Genomic DNA, 17,682 nt, shown 5'->3' on the forward strand with positions numbered 1-17,682 from the left:
CAATTACATTTCTTTGCAGAGCTGCTGGATTCATTCTCAGCGACAAAGTGAGGAGCCAGCAGGACTGAAATGATCCAAGGTCAGGTGGTCTGGCCACTGAATAAGTGAAGTTAGAAGGAGGTGTTTTGGCAAACCAACAAATGCTTGATGGCTATGTCTTTTAAGGAGAGCTAGGAAAAGTCTTGGCATACCCTAAGAGGAAATGGAGACTGCTGATGGGGATAGAGATGACTGCTCATCCCCGCTCAGTTTCTTATCATTATAACTGATCCTCATCAGAAAAGGGGTTTAAAAAGCAGATTTACTGATGGATGGATGAGTTTATGGTGACAGTGCAATTTTCTTTTTTCAGCCAGGTGGTCCCATAGCTTTGCCGTTCTTGATGGCACAGCTTACTTCACTAATGGTAGAATGGTGGTTGAAGTCTTCTCTCATGGTATTGGAGTGAGATGTGTAATAGAGGTTCTTGCTTCAGAAAAGTGTACCTCTCTTCTTACCGAAAGGCTTCATTTCCTTCCAGAAACATCGTACCAACTTGAGGTCAGGAGGGCATGGGTCCACATCAGCTGGGATTCAAAATGACCATTGTAGTCTGAAGGCAATCTACACGTGATGTCTGTCTAACAGATACAATTCTAAGTTGTTGCCTTGCGATTAATGGTTTTCTTTATGATTCTGCATAATTTGCTGATACGACTCTTGGCTGGCATGAAATGTTATCTTGACGTGCAGTGAGCTTTTCTTTTCCATTTTATTGACTCTTGAGTCTCATCATCATGTTCACCAAATCAGCCCAGGAGCAACAAGCAAGACAGTCAGAGAAGCCAGCACATGCTGAACTGGTGGAAGTCGAGTACATTCTAGTATCACCTCCTGCTATTGTTATCTACAGATATGATGGACATCTTTTTCAGAACATACTGTCTGAGGTACTTTTGAATGACTGTGTCATTGAGAACTTTTTGTTGAGTTTTTAATGTAATGATTTTGGATGAATCTGATGTCTCTGTATAAGCTGAAAGTTCATAATAGTTCAGAAGAGGTGGTAGTCTGTCCAGCAGTCATGGAGGCCTCACATATTTGAGATGGGGATACCCTTTTCATCACAGGCTCTGACGAGATAGTGCCACTGTTTAGATCTACACTGTCTCTACATGTAACCTAAGACCCATCACTCTATCTAAGGATGATGTTTACAAAGATAAGATAATGGTCCATACATTTGTCCAACAGGGTTTATCACACCCTGCTATCTCCCACTGACTGGTAATATTCCAGAGATATAAATTACATGTGACTTAACAGAAAGTCATCAGTAAGAAAAACAATTATTTGGGACTGTTGGTCAGACCTCTGTTAAGGGTGGAGTAGATCTTTTCTTAGATATTCTCATAACCATGAAACACTGGATCCTCTGCTTTAATACTACAATTTAACTTTGCAAATCTTGAAAAGGAATGTCATAAAATATTCACGGACACAAATGTGGAGCTTTTTAAGCTAGTTATGAGCTTGTTTCCGATGGCACTACAGAACCTATACAAATCTCAGGCCTTGGTGTGCTCATCTTTCTGAAATCAGGGGAAACACTCATCATTTTCTCAAATCTTACTTTCATCTGGGTGCTTTGTTTCATTCAGAAGCAGAAGTCAATATTAGTCCACGAAAGTTCACTGGAAATTACAGTAGCCGCTTATTGTCATTTGCAAAACTGACTGCCCCTAATGGAAAGTACAGTTGTGTACAGTTACCATAAATGTAGATGTTAGAGTGCATTCACTGTTGCAGTCATCACATCATCACATTTGGGGTTATCTGCTTGCAGTAGCCCTCAGTCGGAATGATTATCAATGTCTTGGGTCCTGCTTCGATTGATGTCTCAGCTTCCATGATGTCAGGTAGTCAGGGGTATAAAGCATGCAGCTGATGCCATTACATCAGTTTTCCTTGCCCCAGATGTCAGGTGCCCCCTTAATGGGAAGCCATAAAATATATATATATATATATATATATATATATATATACACACATATATATATATATATATATATATATATATATATATCTATATATATATATATATATATATATATATATATATATACACACACACACACACACACACACACACACACACAAGGTTATACCTCCAACAAAAAAGGAAATACACCAAAAAACTTTCAAGTATAGTAAAGGAGAATAGAGGTATAGCCAAAGGAAGTCAGGGAGCTGGAGGGAGGGTAACCAGGACTGCAACAGTGAATACACTCGAACATCTACATTTATGCTAAGTGTACACAACTGTATTATGTTCTTCGTGTTTCACTGTTGCAGTCATCACATTTGGGTAGATTCCCAAAGCTAAGGATGGGAGGAGGAACTTAGATAGCATTAGGACCAGCTATAAGGCCCTGCAAGACTGCGGTGGCAAAGCCAGTTCTGGATTTAGAGAAGATTGGCAAATGGTAATGCTTGGTGAAAGTATGTACATAACTCCAGGTAGCAGCTTTTAGGATGTCTCTGCTAGGGACACCTCTGAGAAAGGCTGTAGAGGTAGATGCAGCCCTGGTTGAATGGGGTCTAATCCCCTGTGGGATGGGTTTTCCATGGTGCTAATAGCAGAAATGAATGCAATGGCCTATCCATTTAGAAATGGTTTGCTTTGAAATAGCCTTCCCCTCTGCCCCTGCACCAAATGCCACCAGCAGTTGTTCAGATTTCCTTTGAGGTTTATTCCTGTCCAAGTAAAATCTAAGTTGTCTGTGCACATCTAAGGAGTGCAGTATCCATTCCACTTTGTTCTGTGGATTAGAAAAGAAAGTTGGCAAATGAACGGACTGGTTAAGAGATACACTGGATACCACCTTGGGCATGAAAGAGGGATTGGTCCTGAGGGACACCTTGTCTGCATGAAAGATGATGAAAGGCTCCACTGCAGTAAGGGCCTGTAATTCAGATACCCTTCTTGCTGAAGTGATTGCTAAAAGGAAAGCTGTTTTCCAAGAAAGGAATTTTAACTCTGCAGTTGCAGCTGGCTCAAAAAGGGAGAGGGGGGTAGTGAGTTTTTCCAATACAAAATTAAGGTCTCAGGCTGGAGTTGGGGCTCTCCTGGGTGGTCTTACGTTTTTGGCCCCTCTGAGGAGCTGCTTGAGCAGTGGGTGAGAAAAGAGGGGTGGTTCTGTGTTGTAATGAGCTGAAATGGCCGAGGCATGAATTTTGATGGAGGAAAAGGAAAGGCCCTTGTGAAGCATCTCAGTTAAGTATTGAAGAATCTGAGGTAAATTGGGCGCTGTTGTGGCCATCCTGAGTTTGGTTCCAGGCACAGAATCTTTTCCATTTTTCAGCATAAGATTTTCTAGTACTAGGCCTCCTTGCCTCCAAAATGACATCCAACACTTGTTTACTGAGGGATGGTAACAGAGAGATTAGGTAATTAGCCAGGCTGCCAGGTTCAGGGTTTGAATCTGGGGGTGCAGAATCTGGCTCTCCTGCTGAGACAGCAGGGTAGGGGTCTGAGGCAGGTGCTATGGGGCCAGCTGTGACACACTGCGCAAGAGGGGGTACCAGGGTGGTGTGGTCAGTCTGGCGCAATTAGTATCATCCTTGGTTTGTCCTGTTTTATCTTTAGTAGCACTTTGGAGAGGAAATGCAGAGGAGGAAAGGCATAAACTGATAGATTTTTCCAGCTGAAGGACAGAACATCCACTTTCTAAGCTTGTTTGTGGGGAGTCCTTGTGCAGAATTTGTCCAATTGGTAGTTCTGGGGGGAGGCAAACAGGTCTATATCCAGGATCCCCCATTTGCTGATCAACATGTTGAAAATCTTTGGTTCCAGTTTCCACTCATGTGGGTCCATGAAATTTCTGCTTAGTTCATCTGCCAGTGTATTTAGTTTCCCTGGCAGGAATTGAGCCTGTAGATGCACTTGGTAGCTCAAGGCTGTGTTCCACAGAGCCATGGTTAGACTGCAGAGGGGGCAAGAATGGGTACCCCCTGCTTGTTTATGTACCACATAACAGTGGCGTTGTCCGTCTTTACCATTAATTGTCCTGGAAGAATGTGGTCCTTGAAGGCTGTCGGAGCATTCTGTACAGCTAACATTTCTTTTTGATTGATATGCAGGTGCATTTGACTTGGGTTCCATTTGTCCTGAATGCACTTCCCTGCCAGGTGAGCCCCCCATGCATAGTCTGATGTGTCTGTTGTTAGGGTTTGGGCGGCAAGGGGTAGAGTGAATGGTAGTCCCTTGTTTTGGTGGCAGGCCTCTGCCTACCAAAGGAATTCTAACCGTAGGCAAGGCTTTTTAGATAATAGTTTCCTCATATGCAGTCTTGCATATGGAATTAGTAGAATGCACGAGGCCATGAACCCCAAAGCTTGCAGTATTTGCCTTGCAGACAGCAGGGTTTTTGTGACCACTAGTTTGAAGTAAGTTGTCGAATTAATTTGTTTCTCTGGCGTGAGGAAAGCCATCTGGGAAGTTGTGTTCAAGCTTGCTCCCAGGAATATAATTTGTTGACAGGGTACCAGATGTGATTTCTTTTCGTTTATGGTGTACCCCAGACAAGTTAATGCCTTTTGTACAAATGCCAGATGATTCAGAAGTATGTCCTGGCTTTCTGCCTGAATTAGACAATCGTCCAGGTATGGGTATATTTGAATATTTCTTTGCCTGCAAAATGCAATGACTGGAGATGGGCACTTTGTGTATACCCTGGGTGCAGTAGATAAGCCAAAGGGCAGTGCAGAGAACTGATAGTGCATGTAGCCTGCTTTAAAGCGTAGGTATTTTCTGCAAGATGTCAAGTAGGCTTCCTTTAAATCCAGTGTTGCCAACCAGGCATCTTTGCCCATCATGGGAAGCAACTGGTGAAGAGTTAGCATCTTGAATTTTGGAATCACTAAAAAGGTGTTTAGGATAGACAGGTCCAGGATAGGATGCCATGAATTGTCTTTTATGGGTACCAGGAAAAGTCTTGAGTAGAAACCTTGTCCCTTTTCCTCTTCTGGTACAGTCTGAATAGCCTTTAAAAAGACAGAGTACTTGCTTTTGAGCCTGTACCCACTGATTTGGGGGTAAATCTGGCCAACTGTTTGGGGTTGGTAGCGTGTGGAAGTGAAATCTGTATCCTTGGGAAACTATGTTTAACACCCATTTGTCCTGGGTAATGAGCATTTTGCCTGCAGAACAATCTTTCCCCCTAAAGGAGCAGTCAGTTAAGAAGTGCTTGGAAGTTTTAAAGTTAAGTCATTGAGACAGCTTATCACAGGGGGGAGTCTTACTACTCCCTGATTTGGAAGTGGGAGCCCCCACTGCTTAGTCCTGTGCGTACCCTGGGACTGAAGCTTGGGTGTTCTGCTGGTTATGGGTTTGAACTGAGAAGGCCTGGAAGAGGCAGGAAAGGAACAATTCTTAGAAGGCCAATGCCTACTAAATTTAGGAGGCTGCACTTATAAGAAATCTTTAACAGTTTGCATAGAGTTAGCTTTTTCCTCCATCTTTTTAAGAACTTCTTCTGCTTTGTCGCCAAACAGGCGGTCCTGATTTAATTGAGCATCCAGCAATTTAGTTTTACCATGATCTGGCAAAGATTGCTCCTTAAGCCAAGCATGCCTTCTAAGTACAGCCCCGGTAACAGCAGCCCTGCAAGATGCCTCTAGTGAATCAAAACCACATTGCAAAGTATGTTTTCCAACCTGTTCAGCAGAATGCATTAAATCCTGTAAATCCTTATTTTCAGCACAATCAGGAATCAACATCATTTTCTATTTAAGCAATCCAATGATATGCTGCTGATACTTTAACATATCAAACTGGCAATTTAAGGCCCTGATGGCCAAGGTTGCAGAGGTGTATACCTTCTTATCCCATCCATCCAGGGCCCTGGAATCCCTATCAGAGGGGGTAGGATTTTTGGCAGTAGTAGCCTTAATGCCCTTGGGTCCCTGTGAAATGGTCTCAGGATCCGCAGTAGGATTTTTAAAAAGGAACTTATGAGAATCAGGAACCCTGTAATATCTGTCAGGTTTTCTGGGAACAGGAGGCAAAGAATCAGGGGCCAAACTGGAGTCTGAAAAGGTATCGTCAACAATGTCCAGCACAGGAGGGACAGCTAAAGGTCTGTGTTGGGGCAGGAGTAAGAAATCTCTATGCCTCTTTTTAAAATCAGAGTAATCCTGGCTTTCCCATTAAAAAAGTTCCCTAAGAGTATGCAAGGTTTGACCAAAAGAAAAATCCTCAGAGGGAAAAGAGTTATCTGCATCAGAATCCTCATAGGTAGATAAGAGTAAATCCTGGTCATCAGAGAAGACAGAAATTTCAGAATCCTGGTCAGAAGTATCATAAGCAAATTCAGTCCTAGGTCTCTTAGAGGGGAAAGGTTGGCTTCCCCTAATTAAAGTAATAAAGTCTTCAGCCATTCTTATCATTTGTTTTTTAGGCATAGAGGCCTGACCATGTGGTCTGGGTGTCAGTTTCCTAGGCATGGTTCAAGTTTTAGGCCTAGAAGAAGAAGATGGCGTCAGTTTAATATGCAAGTCAGTAGGCCTGAATACACCCTCAGAAGCCGGTGCCTACACAGCGGCTCTGGACCCATCCAAGGTAGAGACATCTGCAGGTTCCACAGTTGAAGCATCTCGCGGCACACCAGACTTCGAATGGGTCTCAGTAGAGACCTGCGAATCTGAAGTAGTGGGTGTCAGGGGCTGCGAAAGCGCCTCACTGAGTACTGGCGAATTGGCGACTAGCTTAGGAGAAGCATCATCGGCAGCTTTGGACCTAGGCGGCCTGTCTCTGTCTTTATCTTTGCGTTTTTTCGGAATGTCGGTAGTCGGGTGGCTTACCGAAGACATATCTGGATAATTGAACAGAGTACCGAAATATTTAAAAGCAAAAATGTACTGATGATGAATAGTTTGTGGTTTAAATAAGGCACAAAACTGATAGTGAGGTACATATTGAGGTACATTGTGGTCAGGGCCTAGGCAAGGAATACAGTACGGATGAAAATCTTTGAGGTATTTGCTTTCCACAAGAAATACAATTATTGACTTTTACTGATATCGGTTTAGAGCAAGAAAAAGTTTCCCCAGTGGGGTACTTGGTTTTTTTTAGTTGGAGACTTTGGTTCTGAAACTCGAAAACAAAAATTTCAGGAGTCTGCCAACTAGCACTTGCGAACTGCTTCTGCTTCGGGCACTGCACGGCAAGAAAGGCTAATGTAATGGCATCGGCTGCATGCTTTATACCCCTGACTACCTGACGTCACGGAAGATGAGACAGCACTGACACAGGACCCAAGACTTTGATAATCAGGCCGACTGAGGGCTACTGCAAGCAGATAACTCAAATGTGATGACTGCAACAGTGAAACATGAAGAACATCAAATATTCCCTACTACATATTGCTACCAGGTTCTTGGGTTGATCACAGAAACCAAGCAAAAAAGGAGGACCAGCATACAAGGCACCTTGAATTGGTAAGAAATACTTTATTAAAAGTATTAGGTTCTTAGAACACAGACCGGTTTCGGCACATACAAAATTCAGAGCCTTCTTCCCACTGAAGGTGTCTTGTATGCTGGTCCTCCTTTTTTGCCCGATACCTTGTCCACTTTGGGACCCTGCAGCTGCCGTACTCGCAGAGGTTGCATCAACTGATCACAGAAACAGCATCAGGTGAGAATGAGGGGATCTGGAAGAAGCCTATTTGTTCACAACTCTTAGCCAAAGTCTACCCTGCATCAGTTCAGGTATCAAATGACCATCAATCGATTGCCATCCAGAGGCACATTTATGGTTGAGATTACTGAACTCACAATTATATTATTTTAGTCTGATAGCAGAGGAAGACATTTAACCCTTTATATTGTCGTGAATCTAACATGCAGCATCTCCCTCCAGCCCTTCCTTCACCTTCTGTGCCTTGCCAACCTGCTCCCTGAATTGCCCCATGAATTCCTTCCACACCACCCATGACAGACACATTTCATATGTCCACAGCTCTCACAGTTAAGTGCTTTGACAGATCTGAGGGGTAGCTCATTCCTTACAATCTGCTACTTATGCCCTCTTTTGTTCACTTTGTTCTTCCCTTTTTCACCTTTACCTGACCTGACCATCTGCATTGACACTGTACCAAATTCTCCTGTCACTTCTGGTCTACTGTGAAAGGAGTGCTACCTCTTATAATCTTTGGTCAAAATCTTCTTCCTCCAAGATACACACCATTCTGGTTGCTCCCTTCTTGAATCTTTCCAGAAGGTTAATGTCCTTCTCCCTGTATGGATTCCAAAATCTCAACATCACCAGCAGAGCTACAGTATTATTTTGTTGCTTCAGAAGCACACCCCCCCAAGGATTAAAAAAAAAATTCTACTTGATGCTTCTGCTGGTATTTAGTACCCTTGGTCCTTTTTCTGCTCTACTGCCATGAGTTCCACCCCTCCAACCCACATACCACATTAAGCTTGTAGTAGCACAAGTACAGCTCTCTGTTAAGGTTTACAGTAAGTCTCATATGCTATCTTTTTCAGCACATCTGGGGAGTTTTTCAAGTCCTTTCTTAGACACCTCTTCCCCATCCTCCACTACTGCACCAATCGCTGTGCCACTGAAACAAAAGACTAGCCACGCCCTCTATTCCCCCAGATATGCCTCATCTTACATACTAAAGGGCACTGTACCTTGGATGGACTCCTGAACTGCTACACGAGTCAGCTCTCTTACTTCTAATAGTGTACATGTCATTATATCACAGCATGTCCTACCCTTCAGTCATGTGTAGACCATGTCCATTAGGGTCAGCTCTATCTCCACTCTCCGTAATTGTTGTAGAATCGGTTTGACAGGGACAGAGTCAAAGATCTTCATGTAGTCAAGCAGATTACACAGTCAAAATTCTACTGGGTATGGGCAGGATGGATTATGACAACAGTTTTGGTCTTAAATCAAAACGGTGAATACACAAGAACAAGTGGGTTTATTTATGCCCCCAATAAAAGTGGGGGGGGGGTTGGGGGCCCATGTTTTTAAACTACTCAGAGCCCAAGGTACACAATCCACCACCGGGGGCCATTTTTTATTTATGGAAGCTGAAATGTAGTAGGGATTACTGACCTATATACTTTCCTGGTTTTAACAAGAAAGCATAGCAGGAGCATTATTCAAACAGCCATGGTCACTAGTATTGCACAGGACCATTTAACAGGAAAAGTGAAAAGTAATGTTTAATTTGAGCTGATTGAAATATAGTTCCATACTGGAAATGTGTTCAAATTTGAAGAATGAGTGCCTTGATGCAATGCAGTATTTTGTGTCTCAAAATAGGGAGAGAAAGAAGCCAATGGTATTAACAACATACAACATTATGCTTTTACCATAGTTGCACTGCATATGGCAGTAACAGCTCCTCATTAAAATTGTTATAAATACAATGCTCTTGTTTATATGTCATACTAAGGACAGAACATCTGTCTTGCCTAATGAGAACTACAAAAACCTGCTACGACAGGGTGACATATACAGTCTCCATAAAAAATAATGCAGAGAAACAAAACCTGCTACGACAGGGTGACATATACGTCTCCATAACTAATAATGCAGGGAAACAAAAACATGCTATGACAGGGTGACATATACATTCTGCATAAATAATTATGCAGAGAAACAAAATCATGTTACAACAGGGTGCCATATACATTCTCCGTAAATAATAATGTAGAGAAACAAAAACCTTCGGAATTAACACTAGCAGGAGACAGATTTAAATTGTTTGTCAGCTTACTAAATCTGAACATTGCCTGCTCTCTCCTCTAGCTTCAGGCACTTTCAATATAAAATGCCATGGCAGCGTTATTATTAGCTTGTTGTTTCTGCTCGCCCATTCATTTTCACAGCTCCTCCTCCTACTTCCCCATGCAAAACTAGGTCAGTGGGTCAGAAGGAATGGTGACATCATCCTGAAAACATCAAGCCAAGGAGAAAGCAAACAGGAAAGAGTCTGTGACAGACGCGGAAAGCATGTTTGTGAGAGAGGCAAGACAACTGAATCTATATTTAACAAAGTATCTAGTGTGCATTCATGCAAGACAATTCAAAATTTGATCAACACTTAACTATGTCTGCTGTTTACGCAGGTAATTCAAAGACAGCAGTGGTTTTCCTGCTCACCTCTGTAAAGTTGAAAACAAACACAAATCCTAAATGTCGAATTCAAGTTTCCAAAGCACAGCTAAAATTAGAAAAAAAAAGCATTTCAACGTGGCAAAAGGTGGCAGTAGAAATCAAATTCTAGGAAGAAAAAGAAGTTTGGGGCACTATGACCTACTATTCTGCTAGACTGTGATGAAGGGATCTGCCTTATTTTTTTTTAACATGTTACAAACTGTGTTTTAATGAAAAGAACTGCTAAGTTATCTACCAATTCATATTCTCCAAGTCATCAAAAATACAATTTCAAGTTTCCACTTAAATAAATAAAATATCAGACAAATAACAGATATAGTATGTTTCTGCCATACTAAACACTACTTTCCTCCTGGGTGTGTATAATTCCTGTAAGTTGCTTAATAATTACAAAAGACAAAGGCAATAAATCTATACTGACATTTTAGTTTGTTAGATGACTTTTTTAATTAGTTATGTTTTACAGCCACTTGTATCAGAAACAGCCTTACTTATGCCTATGGTTGTTCATCTCTAAAATATATTAATAAGTATGTACAATCTCTGAATATAGACACAGAGATGACAAGTTCTACTGAATTAAGTGCACTTTCTCTAGGGAATAGATAGGAGAAATATATGCTAACACACAATATTACAAGGCCAGATCACTGCATATAGGTCCATCAGCTTAGCGTTGCTTCTTTGCAGAGCCTGGTGTTAGAAATGAGTAAATGTTATCTGCCAATGTGCATACCAGGTGATATGCAAATACCCAGTGGATGTGCTAAAATGTATGCACTGTGAGTGTGGTGGACGTTCTCACTGTGGACTGTTGTGGAAGGGATTATATAGAATTAGGAGACAGATTATAAAGGTTCAACCACCCCATCCCCAATCCCCATTACAAAATATTCCCAGTGCCAACCCGAGAAATTCTCAAACCTCTAAATTGTCTGGTATTGGCCAGAAAATATTGATTTTAGCTTTAAATTAACAGGATACCACAAACTTCAGAGTGACCCCTTTAAACTACAATTTCTACAGCTATTTGCAATCTCACTAATAACAGTGTCAGCAGCCTTTCCACCAACAGCTTTTGTGTTGTTAAGTGCCATTACCAACACTGTATAGATAACTGATTTTATTTACTTATTCAGTTTATTTATTTTTTGCTTAGAATGTCTTTGGGGCTTTGATGGTCTTACACTTTTGCACAGGGCAACTAAAAATTCTAGTACCAAGATATAAAAGAAAAGTTGGTGGTTAACACCAGTAAGTGTTGTTCCAGTGTTGCCTGTATGCATTTCATCAGCATTTATTTGTTATTTTGTTATAAGACATTTAGCTGTCTGTGTTAGCAGAAAGAGGGTTGGTGATCTCTGTTTCAGTTCTGCTAAAGTAATGTATCTTCCTGAAGTTGGGTACGTTTTGTTCTGTTTAGTTAGTTCCCTATTGTTGAGGCATCTATGCAGATGAATTATTTCCTATCACTGTTTAAAGTGTTGAGTGATTACTGACAGTAGAATGTATGTTACTGAATAATAGCAGTTGCATAATATTCCTATATTAATATTTATATCCCTATATTAATATATTATGTCCATAACTCTTTAGTATTCAGGGTCTGTATTATGGTTAGACAGTATTTGCATTCCTTCATCTTCGGTTCATCCTGTCTGAGCACAAAGGACACGGTCTAATTTTGCACGATTTCCCTGCTATGTTACAGTAAATGTACTTACAAATATTAGAAATCCAAACAATTCCAATATAAAAAGGTACTAAACTTGAGAACAATGCAACCCATGAAGATAGCATTGAGAAAGGGAGTGTATAAAGTTGCACAGTGTTAATAAACAGGTTCAACAACAGCCAGAGGAAGAATTTACCTGGAGATATAACATACTTTTGTTTCATGATCATACATGCAGGAGAAGGGTTAAGTCCTAACCTCAGCTAATTGTGAACTTTTCAGATTTCTCCTGATCATAAGTCTTGACTATCTCCTGATTTCACAGAATATCCCAGATTTTGGCTCAGATTTTTTGCTCTTTTTTTTTTTTTTTTTTTTTGGCAACTGTGTGAGGAGGGAAGCATTTGCTCATCAATTTAAAGTTGAAGGAGTGCCAGACAGGGGGACAGCCCCGGGCTCAAACATTGCTAGCTATACTTCTATTCTTTATTTGCTATTCTTCAGAAAATGCACAATACTGATACTCCTGTTATTTTGTTAAATTTTAACGTAAATAACATTTCACTGAAATTTACTACATTACTGTATTTGTCCTTATTGTGTTCTAAGTGCCATAAAACTGTACAACCTTTTTGCCAAACAGTCCAGGTGATAGCTGAATAGGGTCCCTGGATCATCCTACTCACCCAGTTAAAGTTTAATAAAAAGTCCATTTATAGAAAAGTATTTTAATAAGGGTGATAAAGTAATGAAATGAATTAATGACAGAAACTTACAGCTGTGAATTTTCTTAAAGATCTTATTTAATAAAGCAAAATCAACCTTTTTTCACTTTTACATAAAAAAAAATATTCACCTGCATCTTTGTGCATCTGAGCGCTCTTTCTTGTAAGAATAAAATTTGATTTCTAGCCATTTGTTTAGAAAAATAGAATTTAAAAAAGTTTCCAAACACAGAAGTCCAAGACATTCCTGCCACATTTACGCCATGAATATTAGTACACTGGGAGAAAGCATGTACATCACTCTAGGGGGCTCACTTTAATTACAATGCACTACCCTGATTACATATTTGTGAAACAATTATTTATTTGTCAATCTGTTAAATTAACAGTTTGGCAGAAAAACTTTAGAAAATCACTATTTAAAAAAAGCTTCCAAGCAACTGACTAGAAATCAACTTTTATTTTTACAAAAAAGGGTTTGTACGTATAAGATTGGTAGAAATGGGGAGGGGGCAGCCCACCCCTCTCCACTTTCAAGACATGCACGGGTTGGTAGAACCATGGGGAGGGGGTGGCAGCCCCACCCTCTCCATTTTCAAGACATGCACGGGTATCTGTCTTTTAATAAAGAAAATAAATCAACTGCCTGTGTCAAGAAATGAATGACCTGAGGTCTGATCCGGTGTGAATGCCCAGGCAAAAATTGTACTATTACCATATATATCTCAACTGTGAGATTTCTGGAAAAACCCTGAATTTTAACTTTATAACAGTACCCCTTTAAATTATGATTTATTTACAGGTTTATGTCATCTTGGCAATGCTGCAACCTCACAATCACATAACTGCCGGACCACGGCAGTGACAAGCAGTTATCTAGCAGGAAGAATGAAAGGAATACTTTGTACAAGCAACTTTATGCAAGCAATAAGAATATAATTATTATAATTTCTGATCTGTAATGTGTATATGTTGGACAGTAAATCTCTCCGTGCCAGTGAAATCTGAAGAGAGTTCTTTTATTTGTTATATAACATGACCAGCTGCATGCCATGGACTTGAGATGCACAAAGAAGTCAGTCAGTGTTGACGTTTTTTACAGTCCTGCTGGGTATAGGTTCATAGGTGTGCACTGGGCTAATGGCCCTGGAGCCTTTACAGGCCGAACTCATAGGATTACCCTGTCATCATGCCAACCCGACCTTAGTTCCCAGTGCCTCTGTCAAGTAAAGCCACTGAAGTGATCCCTAAGGTGAATTTTCTGTTTCCCATCCACTCATTAAGATTTCTCTTGAAGAGGGACAGTGAGGTGTTCTGCTTGAGATGTATAGGAAGTCTATTCCATAGCATGGGCAGTCTCTGGGTTATGAACCTGTCACTCCAGCATATTCTGTTGATTGTGGTAATGAGGCTGATGTCTCTGGAGCATGTGGTGCAGAGGGATTGGGATTGCTTTAGATGTAGCATTGCTAACAGAGCTGGGTCAGATAAGCTTTGTAAGTCAAGCAGAGATTGCCTCTAAGTAGGCGATATAAGATAGAGAATAGTTGGAGTTTTTTGAGTCTGTCCATACAGGACAAGTGTTTATAGCCTATGATCCTCTTTGTGAGGTACTTTTGCAGCCTCTCCAGTTGTTGCAGGTGAGGTGATTGTCTAACACTGTTCATATAGTTACGTTATCTATTTTTCTGCTGTTTATATTGAGTACCTTTATCTCCCCACCACTGACATAGAGCAATATAAAAACAACTTCCCGCATCTCACAGCTACTCCTGATTTTGGCTCCTCTTAATCCCCCTTAACAATGGCATTTTGGAAAACTTGTACTTAAGAATGGCAATAATGACAGTTAAAGACTTAGTTAATAAAATGCATATTAAAGACTTCGTTAATAAAATGCATATTAAAGACTTAGTTAATAAAATGCATATTAAAGACTTAGTTAATAAAATGCATATTAAAGACTTAGTTAATAAAATGCATATTAATTCATTTTCTCTTATTCTGTCATCTTCTCAAGTTAATATTACCAATATTAAGAAAAAAACTGTTCCTAATATTCCTTGATTATTTCTATATTTTCCATGATAATGGATGTAACAGGTTGAAAGCTATTCCCATAAGAAATGTATCCTGCTACAGGCATACAACTGGATATGAATGTGTTGAGCTCTGATGTGGATGCCTCCCTTCTACAAATATACAGGTCTTGTACATCACACACTTACAGTACTAAAATATAGTTTGTTGGCAATGTTTTACAGACATTTAAGTAGTAAGAAAGGCAATTTGCCATTGCCATACACCTACTAGGTACTGACAAGAGAAACTACTTCTCTAACCAACTGAGTAACCATAGAAACGACCCAAAACAATTCTGGAAAATGCCTAATCTCCTTACCCCTGGCACCAAACAAAATCCATCACCAGGCCCAGAAAAAACACTGTCACAAATAGCCACTATGCTTAACTTACATTTTATAAACAGTATATACAAATTAATAACAGACTCCTCTCCCTCTACCCTCACCTTATGAAATTCCTTTCCCCCTCCTCCTCTACTCCACAAAAGCTGTACTCACTTAGAAAGATCCTCTCCTCCTCTCCTAAACAATTCTTCTCCCTTTCACCAAAGCAATATTACACCATCGCGTCTCTTCTCACTGCAACCAATACCAACCACAGAAATTCAGAGACTCCTCAGAAAATTAAAACCATGCTCTCTCTCCTTTGATGACATCACACCAGAATACTTAAAACTCACTGTCTAGGCCATAGCATAACCTGTTCGCATTCTGATCAACCGCACAGTTACAGAATTTTATGTCCCCAACTTCTGGCAAAAATCCATCATCCCCCCACTTCACAAAGGAAGCAACTCCAATGAACCCTCAAACTATCGTCCAATCTCTGTCCTCTCCCCACTATCCAAACTCCTCAAAAACTGCATCCATAAACATCACCATCTCACACAAGACAACTTACTCACCCCCACCCAACATGGCTTTCGCCCCTCACACAGCAACAGCACTGCACTTGTCTCTTTCATGGATACTGTACAGAGATCCAGACTCAGGTAATATTACTTCTGTACTACTACTACTAGACCTGTTGACAGCTTTCAATACAGTATCACACAAAAAAGCATCTACAACACCTTTCTAAAATTGGCTGCACCCCACCCACTCACCAATGGTATTATAGCTACCTCACCAACAAGCAACGTGTAAAATGGCAAAATACCCTATCAGAATACCAAATGAACCAGACTGGAGTACCACAAGGGTCCATACTTGGACCTTTAACACATTTACCAAAAACCTGTAGACTGCTTCTCCTCTTAGTGCTATTATCCAGTATGGAGATGATATTACCATCATCTCCTTAAATAACCTCCAACAAATAACCCAAGATACCTTCACTGTAATTGAAGCCTGGTTAACTGAATCACAACTACTACTTAATGCCAAAAAACAAAGTTTCTACTCTTTGCAGCAAAACCCCTCTCACCTGACTCTCACTTTCATATTTTGTCCCTAAGCAACACAGAAAAGTACAGTTTTGTACCTACCATAAATGTAGATGTTCGAAGATCCACATTGCTGCAGTCCTTACACTTGGGTAGTCTGCTGTCCTCGGTCGGCCCGAATATCAAAGTATTAGGCTGACGTCGGTCAAGGCGCTTAAGACTGACATCAGGACGTCAGGGTACAAATGCGCATGACCGACGTCATATCCTCAGTCTTTTCTTGCCCCAGATGTCAGAAGACCCTAAAAAGAAAGGTCAAAACCAAAAGACAGCAAAAAACAACCAACCACCCTTGCACTAATCATATGTACAATATATACAATATCCACAATATTCACAACCCAAACCACACAACCGCCTCTAACCACAGAGGGGAAGGAGGGAGGTAAATTGACTGCAGCAATGTGGATCTTGAACATCTACATTTATGGTAGGTACAAAACTGTACTATGTTCTTCATCTCACATTGCTGCAGTCCTTACACTTGGGTAGAATCCCAAAGCAGAGGTAAGGGAGGATGGCAAAACTATAAGGCATTAGGAGCTGCCAAAATGCCCTGTAAAATTGCAGTGGCAAAACCAGCCCTAGATTTAGAGTAAAGTGGAAGGTGGTAATGCTTAGAGAAAGTATGCACTGAACTCCAAGTAGCTGCCTCCAAAATATCTTTAGTTGCCACCCCCCTTAAAAAAGCTGTAGAAGTGGTAGTAGCCCTAGTGGAATGAGGCCTAATCCCAGCTGGAATCTCCTTACCATGATGGGAATAACAGAAAGCAATACAAAACCCAATCCACTTAGAAATAGTTTGTTTTGACACAGGCTTGCCCTGAGAACCCAAAGCAAATGAAACAAATAACTGCTGAGACTGCCTGAACCCTTTAGTTCTGCTCAAATAATATCGCAACTGCCTGTGTATATCCAAAGTGTGCAAAATCTTTTCCCTTTATTTTGGGGTTTGCATAAAAGTAGGCAAATGAATAGTTTGGTTTAAAGCCACACTAGAAACCACTTTAGGCATAAAGGAAGGATTAGTACGTAAAGATACCCTATCCTTATGGAAAATTAAGACAGGCTCAACCGCCATAAGGGCCTGTAATTCAGAAACCCTTCTTGCAGAGGTAATGGCCAACAAAAAAGCAGTCTTCCATGATAAATATTTCAACTCAGCAGAAGCTGCAGGCTCAAAAGGTTGTAGAGTGAGTTTCTCCAACACAAAATTGAGATCCCAAGCAGGAGTAGGAGCTCTACGTGGGGTCTTATATTCTTTGCCCCTCTAAGGAATTGCTTAAACAAAGGATGAGAAAACAATGGTGGGTCACAGTCATAGTGAGCAGAAATTGCTGCAGCATGAACCTTAATAGAAGAGAAGGACAAACCTTTGTCCAGTAACTCAGCAAGATATTGAAGAGCCACACTTAAATTAGGCTTAGAAACATCAAATTCCTTTGCTGCACTCCAAAACAAAAATCTCTTCCATTTATCTGCGTACACTTTCCTTGTACTAGGCCTTCTGGCCTCCAAAATAACATTCAAAACTTGCTGTGGAAGCTGAGACCCTCCAGGGTTTAAA

General features: G+C 40.7%; 1 protein-coding gene across 1 annotated transcript in view; it reads right to left on the bottom strand.

Annotated features, from left to right (window-relative positions):
- LOC122811795 (nuclear receptor subfamily 1 group D member 2-like) overlaps window positions 1–17,682 on the bottom strand; it is a 327,820-nt gene that overhangs the window by 100,730 nt on the left and 209,408 nt on the right. The gene's annotated exons all lie outside the window — the stretch shown is intronic.

This window comes from Protopterus annectens, chromosome 9.part0, assembly GCF_019279795.1.
Source record: "Protopterus annectens isolate FY-2018-M chromosome 9.part0, PAN1.0, whole genome shotgun sequence".
In the NCBI taxonomy this organism is placed as follows: domain Eukaryota; kingdom Metazoa; phylum Chordata; order Ceratodontiformes; family Protopteridae; genus Protopterus; species Protopterus annectens.